The sequence below is a fragment of the Brachyistius frenatus genome, unplaced genomic scaffold (genome assembly GCF_029030835.1).
Source record: "Brachyistius frenatus isolate BFR_SWC_R1_liver_20210118 unplaced genomic scaffold, ASM2903083v1 Contig_129, whole genome shotgun sequence".
Lineage (NCBI taxonomy): Eukaryota > Metazoa > Chordata > Actinopteri > Embiotocidae > Brachyistius > Brachyistius frenatus.
Genome location: NW_027210728.1, coordinates 956,354 through 965,085, shown reverse-complemented (window position 1 = coordinate 965,085; position 8,732 = coordinate 956,354).

The following is an 8,732-nucleotide window of genomic DNA, read 5'->3' as shown; positions in this document are numbered from 1 at the left end:
AATTCATGTGCGACAATTTCAGGAACAGATTTATAAATGAAACCGGATTCATCCTGAACTAAATACCGGTTCCATGTGAAAACAGTGAAAAGCTCAGAGATGTTGAGTTTACTATCACAGAAAACTGAGGAAAATAGCAAATGCTCACGTTTGAGGAGCAGATTTAGCATTTCTGCTTTAAAAAAACAACAAAAAAAACATCATCAAACTTTGTGTAACTAACTGATTCATCGACGAATCATTCACCAGGTGTTAAGGGCTGCTTGGATTTTGGGAGGCGGCGGGAAATGATATAAGTGACATAGGAGCACTACAGAGGTCTGCAAGGGCCAAACAACAAGTCTGAACAACAAGAATGAAAGAAACAATCACTAAAGTTATCATGAAATCAAATATCATAATGTTCAGATAAAAAAAAAAAAAATTTTAAATCACAGTAAAGTTGCACTTTGCATTGCAGGTCAATGTCGCCACATCTAATGTTGCTTTTTGTTGAGGCAGACAGAAAAAACTGTGGGGGATCAACAACATTTGAGCATTTCTGTTCTGCAACAACTTTGAAGGTCACGTTAAAATCACACGGGTGACATCGGAGCAAGAAAGCAGCTTGTGGTGCAGGGACGCTCAGACAAAATAGCTGCAGGTCGAGCTAGATAAGGAAATGTACGGATATGGATCTGCTGCAAGCTCTGTGTATTGCATTGAGCATTTGCAGAGCTGGTGGTTTCACACAGATTAATATCACAGATCACAGTGTTTACGCTTCTTCAGGTTTCATTGTGTGCAGCCTCCAACTTTCCCATCAACTCAATCTTTCTTTGCAGCATTGAAACTGTAAGCCGTGGCTTCATGTTGTATATTCTTTGCAGTTTTAAGATTTTTTTTTTTTTAAATGAGTCTTGCTTGTTTTACATTATTTATGACTGAAAACAGAACCAAGCTACAATGGCTTGACATGTTATGTGCTCTGAGAGGAAGTCATGCATTTCTGCTATAATTTCTTCAGTTTAGAAAGCAGCTAGATATAGTGAAGACGTCATCTAGTGAGTCATTGAACTTTCCAATCAGCTGTTTGAGTTGGTTGAGAACAAAAAGCTAGAAAGAGAATTATTATTGTACTTACATTAATCAGGCTTAATCTTCTTAATTCTCTCTCTACCTGTAAATACGATTTTTCTTTCTTTATAAGCCACATGTGGTGACTATGTTTGTTGTTCGCTGCCCCTCGAGGGTCAAAAACCGATACATGCACATTTAACATACAGTCTGATACCACATTAATAATCTGCAGTGGAGGAAAAAGAATTTGGGTCCTTAAGTGAAAGAATTAATAAGACATTGTGAAAATATTCGATTACTGTACATGTAAAAGTCCTGCATTCAAAGCATACTTAAGTAAAAGTGTGTAAGTACTTACAACAGTAAATTCCCCCTCTCCCTTTAGTGCTGTATGTGCTTATTTCAACTTTTGTGTTCTGTTGTTTGGTTTAATGTGCAGTCATCCATCCTGTTCCACCTGATAATCACGTGATTGTTTCTGTCCTGTAAGAACCACGAAGCTTTAAAATGCCAACAAGCTCAGAAAAACGATGCATTTTTTTTCAGCTAATCAAAGGAGGTTTTAAAACAGTTGATTTAGCTTAAAAAGCAGGATACTTTCTTTTTTTTTTTAACCCTTAAAAGAACATTTAATCTTTTAGTTTATTAGAAAAAATTCAATTTAAAATGACCTGATTTGGGGATAGATGGTTTTCACTGGACAGAATGGGAATGAAAAACTGTCATATTAAAAGTACCTAAAGGTGTCAGACAAATGTAGTGGTGTAAAAAGTTAAATATTTGCTTGGGATTTATTGGAGTAGAAGTGAAGTTGTATGAAATGGAAATAATCTAGTAAAGTACAAACACCTCAAATTTGTTCTTAAGTAAATGTACTTAGTTTCATTCAACCACATCATATCTGTCATATTTACATATAAACCTGGAAAAAAAATCTGAAAACCCGATAAGCTCTGACAGCAGCCTCAGAAAGTGGTTTAACAGTTTTTAAAGGTGAGTCCACGACAACAAAGCCGAAATGGAAACAGATATGAACCTCCCAGTGATATCCAGATCGTATTTCGCTTGTTGAGGTCAACCACTGACCAACTGTTGTCTGATAACTCTTACAAATATTCGTTCTCTGAGCTCAATAAAAACACATAAAAAATACTAATAACGACCAAGGACTCTCTTTAAATCAATCGTGTTTTATTAAATACAAAAATAAGTCTTCACATCTGAGTCTGTTGAACCAGACAAGGATTTATCACAGTTTTAGACAATAGTAGATGTTCGCTGCTGCTGACCGCTGCCTTCAGTGCTGTGGAGTCGATAGACATCTCGAGCCCACTGGAAAGTCTGACTGTAGCAGAACTCTTTTCCTATGACAGTCTTGATTCTGAAGACAAAAAAAATTAAGAAAATCACTTTATTCACCCTGTTTTCTTTGAGTTTTCATGGAAGTATAATTCATTAAAAATGATCCATCTCTCTGTTCATCATTTCATCACCAGTCACTTGAAGAAAAATAGAAAGAATGAAGCTCAAACTCACATGAAGGCCGGCCGCGGACAGGAGCTGTGGGTGATTGAGATGCCAGATATGCGCTTTAAAGGTAAAGGGCGTGTCATAAAGGAGAAGCAGCAGCTTCCAGGAGCGTTGTACTCCACCGCTTTGGCTGTGAGGGAAGGCAGAAGGAAAAAGTCAGTAAAAAAAAAACACGTCAGAGAGAATCCTTTGAAAAAATACGAGGAGGATCGAACACTCACACCCGGCGTTACAGCAGCAGACTGTGAGCAGCAGCAGCCCCAGAGAGAAGCAGAGAGTCTTCATGATGCTGTTTGTGAAAAGGTGGTGAAGGTGATGCTCTTCTTCTTCTTCTTGCCTCGCTGTGACAGTACCTCAACCCTGCATCCAATATAAATACTGTCCATCCAAAATTAAACCTACCGCAAAACAAAATTTCCCCCGAAACTTTCCGACCACCGGTAGCATTTCTCAGAGGGAAGTTGCAGTGAAGTGAAAGGCCACAGATTTGTTGTAGAGATTAAAATGATCTTTACCGCAGAAAACAAAAGATTATTCTCAGCATTTATCTCATCTATATCTGAGTACATGGAAAGGTCATTACTGACGTGTCATACACAAACAGCAGAAACATATTGTATCCAGTCATCAAGTTTTTTTTATTCATAAAATTCAAATTAAATTAATATTTTGTTCTAAAGGTTCTCACAGAACTCGTCTTCCTTTTAAAAAAAAAAAATTACATTTTGTAAATTTAACAGAAGCAGAAAACAACATGATTTCACGTTGATAAATGGATACGAAGCAAACAAAACTGATTTTTTTTTTTTTTTTTTAAGAAATAGTTTTACAGGTTTGGAGTCGTACCTTCGCTGTTTACGCCTGCTTCTAGTCAATAGGGAAATCTAAGGTAACCTGGCAGCTTTATTTACCACACAAACATCAGAGAGGTGTTGATTTTCTCATCCAACTGAAACAAAGCTGAATATTTCCCAAAATGTCCATCTATTCCTCCCATAACTTACTCTTACAGCTACAGTAAAGTATGTTCGTCTTGATACTTTTGTCTAACATATGAAAGACGACAGGACAGGACAGGACAGGACAGGACCGGACCGGAGATAATTTGTCTGTGTATTTTTGCTGTAAGTTGCAGGTTATCTGCCTTGTACGGTGTGCACACAACCATACAGGAAACTAGCCCTGAAAAGGGAACAAAAATGTGTAAAAATATGTCGGTTCTTCTAAGAAAGAACAATTCACGGTGTTTGGATTATAAATACACACCCAAAAACCACCCACTCTGCCTCTTCCAGGGTAAACTACATCACTCAATCATCATTAATCAGTTCCCCTGTTTAATGCAAATTTGTGAATTGCAGACTGAAGTGATAGAAGCAGCGTAACGTTCACAAGATCTTATCACAGCTGTTTCCAGATGAAAACACAAACCCCAATCGGTGGCCTATTTAAATCTCTTCCATCATGCATCTCAGAAACCATGAATTTCCTTTTGATTGTCATCTGTTCTTGACTTGCATCTATTGGTAGATGAGCTGCCAAAGCAACACGGAAATGTGTCTTGCGGCCTCAAAACAGGAACAACAACAAAAACAAAACAAAAATTCTAAAAACATGATTTAATATTCTCAGTATGGGTACACGACATGAAGCATGTATGGAGACAGAAATATTGACTAAATACACACATTAATAAATGGTGGAAGGTAAGTAAAAATAATGTATTTAAAATGATAGGTCTTCATTTTTATTCTATTGTTGTTAAGTTTAATATACTTAACAGTATTTATTTTTTCAAATAAACACTTGGGCGAGTTAGTTCTACCCCCTTTGGTGTACAAATTACACTAATACCCAATTTACACATCAAATTCCTTCCCATGAGATGTACAGGGCAGACTTTAGATAACAACCCTTTATGCTTTACACATATGTTGGTTTCCGGATCTATGACTTCCACATCATCTGTTATTGGTTCAATATTAATTCAATTCAATTCAATTCAATTCAATTCAATTCAATTCAATTCAATTCAATTCAATTCAATTCAATTCAATTCAATTCAATTTTATTTATATAGCGCCAAATCACAACAGAGGTTATTTCATGGCACTTAACACATTAGGCATACCATTTGCACCTTGACCTATTATTTTCTTCTCCCGTATCTTCTCCAGACCGTATTTCATGTTCTGTACATCTTATTACACTCCTCGATGGCCCTGAATCCACTAACATATCGTATTCTTTTCCATTTACGATTATATTCAGGGGATTACTGCAGGGGATGTTATAGCAGCCAGGTTTTGCAACAACAGTGTTTCTATGTCTCCTTTTTCTGTGTGTGTTGCATCTACATCAGCTGGTGTTGAGTCAGCGGTCTCTCGTGGGTCCGAGGTCAGTCATGCCTGCTCCTCCCGACCCGGTCCCGGTCGGTCCTTTTGGTCCGGTTAGTACCGGTCACTTGTATGCCAGAGTTAGCGTCGAAAACTTTCTTCAGTCTCTTTAAATACGTGGAGGACGACTCACCCGGCCCTTGAAGACAGTCCTGTATCTTTTTCCAATCCATTGTCTGCCGATAGTGGTCCCGTATGCGATCAAGTAGAGCCGTCAGGGGGACCTGGTACTCACTGGCGGCGCCCTCTTGGTGCATCATGTCTTCGTTATTCTGTCTGGGGTCCCAGTCGCCCTGGACATCCAGCTAGTCCATCTTTAATTTTGCAGATATCAGCCTCTGGATTTCATGATCGGTTGGCCTATAATTTTGCACCACTCTGGTCAGGCCTTCCACGATCTCAGCCCCTCTAAACCGGTCTGAGAGGGGTGTTCCAGGTCCTCCAGGGCTTCTTTGATTTCTGCTTCCTTCCTTTGGAAATTTGAACAATTTATGCCATTTGGGCAGAACTATTGCAACATCTGGCCCATATTTATCCTTCATTTGTGTGCATATTTTATTCTCCCCTGCTCCTTCATTCTTTGTGCTTTTACAGTTACCCATGTCGACAGAATCGTTTTCTTTTGGATATATTGTAAACTGATGAGTATCCCTGATACTTCAAAAAATATGTCCCAGACTTATAAAATACTCCTGGTATTTTGGGTTGCGTTTACTGACCTAAGTCCGGTTGTTCTTTTTCCCTTTTATGGGATCCCAGTCACTCCTCCAGGTTTCCAGTCACAAGCTGCTGGCCTCTCAATTGTCCAAAGTGAAACCACAGATTTTCAGGGCAGAGGACTTTGTTTAGGAGTCCTGGACTCATTCGTGCACGTTTTCAGCAGCCCGGACTTCTGTAACTCAGATTCCTGGATGAGTTGTTGGGATCCCAGATGAGCCCCAAAGTATGTCAGGTAAATTATTGTGACACAAAGCCGGAGTCTCAGGTACAACAAAGGCAACTGTTTATTTGAACAAATGCATTTGGGTCCACAAGCATCACTTCAGTAAGCTCTGCAGAGTAGTGAACAACAACCTCTCGTCTAAGTTTCCTTTTATGACTTCTCCTCTCCCCCCGCCCTTGGGGGAGAACTGCATCTCTGCTAATCTTCATGTGGACCTAAAAACCTTCAGAAGGGCGAGAGACACCTTGGGACATTCTGGGATTATTATGCCTAGTAGATTAGCACAGCCAGGTGGTGAAGAAGAGAGATTGTTGTCAGTAGACAGAGTTCCTTTGTTGAAAGCGTCTTTTCACACATAGAAAATGGTAAATACAGAGAAGAGATGGATTTTTCTCCATCACTTAAAAGTAACAAAAGGTGTCAGACAAATGTAGTGGTGTAAAAAGTTAAATATTTGCTTGGGATTTATTGGAGTAGAAGTGAAGTTGCATGAAATGGAAATAATCTAGTAAAGTACAAACACCTCAAATTTGTTCTTAAGTAAATGTACTCAGTTTCATTCAACCACATCATATCTGTCATATTTACATATAAACCTGGAAAAAAAAAATCTGACAGCAGCCTCAGAAAGTGGTTTAACAGTTTTTAAAGGTGAGTCCACGACAACAAAGCCGAAATGGAAACAGATATGAACCTCCCAGTGATATCCAGATCGTATTTCGTTTGTTGAGGTCAACCACTGACCAACTGTTGTCTGATAACTCTTACAAATATTCATTCTCTGAGCTCAATAAAAACACATAAAAAATACTAATAACGACCAAGGACTCTCTTTAAATCAATCGTGTTTTATTTAAATCAAAAAAACAAGTCTTCACATCTGAGCCTGTTGAACCAGACAAGGATTTATCACAGTTTTAGACAATAGTAGATGTTCGCTGCTGCTGCTCGCTGAGTTCAATGATGTGGAGTCGAAAGACGTTTTCAGCCCACTGGAAAGTCTGACTGTAGCAGATCTCTTTTCCTGTGACAGTCTTGACTCTGAAGACAAAAAAAAAAATTAAGAAAATCACTTTATTCACCCTGTTTTCTTTGAGTTTTCATGGAAGTATAATTCATTGAAAATGATCCGTCTCTCTGTTCATCATTTCATCACCAGTCACATGAAGAAAAATAGAAAGAATGAAGCCCAAACTCACATGAAGGCCGGCCGCGGACAGGAGCTGTGGGTGATTGAGATGCCAGATATGCGCTTTAAAGGTAAAGGGCGTGTCATAAAGGAGAAGCAGCAGTCTCCAGGACCGCCTACGCTCCCCCGAAATTTGGCTGTGAGGGAAGGCAGAAGGAAAAAGTCAGTCAAAAAAACATGTCAGAGAGAATCCTTTGAAAAAATACGAGGAGGATCGAACACTCACACTCGGCGTTACAGCAGCAGACTGTGAGCAGCAGCAGCCCCAGAGAGAAGCAGAGAGTCTTCATGATGCTGTTTGTGAAAAGGTGGTGAAGGTGATGATCTTCTTCTTCTTCTTGCCTCGCTGTGACAGTACCTCAACCCTGCATCCAATATAAATACTGTCCATTGGGGAACCGAAACTTTGTGATTCCAGTTTTTTCATCCAAAATTAAGTTAACTCGTCAGCAGTCAGATGAAGGGAAGTTGCAGTAAAAGTCGGGTCGGGTCAGGTCGGGTCGGGTCAGGACAATTCATCTCTAAAAAGATTGATGACATATGCTCCTCATTTTCAAACCCAGCTTCTATAACTACATGTCCATCATCTTCATCTTCATCCCCTTCGCTTTCCTCTTCAACCCCCCCCCCCCCCGTCTCCCAATCAAGTTCTCACCTTGGTAACCCCCCCCCACCACCACCACCACCACCACCACCACCTGCCCCCTTCACCCCATCCCATCTCACATTCTCCAGTCTATTGCTCCAGACCTTCTTCCTTTTCTCACCCATCTCGTCAACACTTCTGTCAACTGGCTGCTTTCCTGAACTCTCTGAAGGAGGCGAGACTGAACCCTCTCCTGAAGAAACCCCCCTCAACCCGTCTGATGTAAACAACTACAGACCCGTCTCTCCTTTCTTTCCAAAACTCTCGAACGAGCTATCTCCAATCAACTCTCCTCTTATCTCCACCATAATAACCTTCTTGACCACCAGTCTGGTTCCAACAGACCACTCAACAGAGACGTCCCTCCTTGCTGTCTCTGAGCAGCTTCACACTGCTAGAGCAGCCTCTCTGTCCTCTGTCCTGATCCTTCGAGACCTTCTGCTGCATTTGACAGTGAGCCACCAGATCCTTCTTTCCTCCCTTCAGGACCTCGGTGTCTCAGGTTCTGCTCTCTCCCTGTTCTCATCCTACCTCAACGACCTCACCTACCGGGGAACTTGGAGAGGATCTGTGTCTGAACCTTGTCCTCTCACTACTGGTGTCCCTCAAGGCTCCGTCCTGGGTCCCCTCCTCTTCTCTCTGTACACCGACTCTCTCGGCTCTGTCATTCACTCGCATGGCTTTTCCTACCACAGCTATGCAGATGACACCCAACTGATCCTCTCTTTTCCCCGATCTGAAACACAGGTAGCAGCACGAATCTCTGCCTGTCTGACTGACATCTCTCAGTGGATGTCGTCACACCACCTGAAAATCAACCTCGACAAAACCGAACTGCTCTTCCTTCCAGGGAGACTCTCCCACCCTCGACCTGACTACTACCTTGGACAACTCTGTTATCGCCGACCCTGACTGCTAGGAACCTCGGCGTGACACTCGACAGTCAACTCTCTTTCTGCCAACATCACT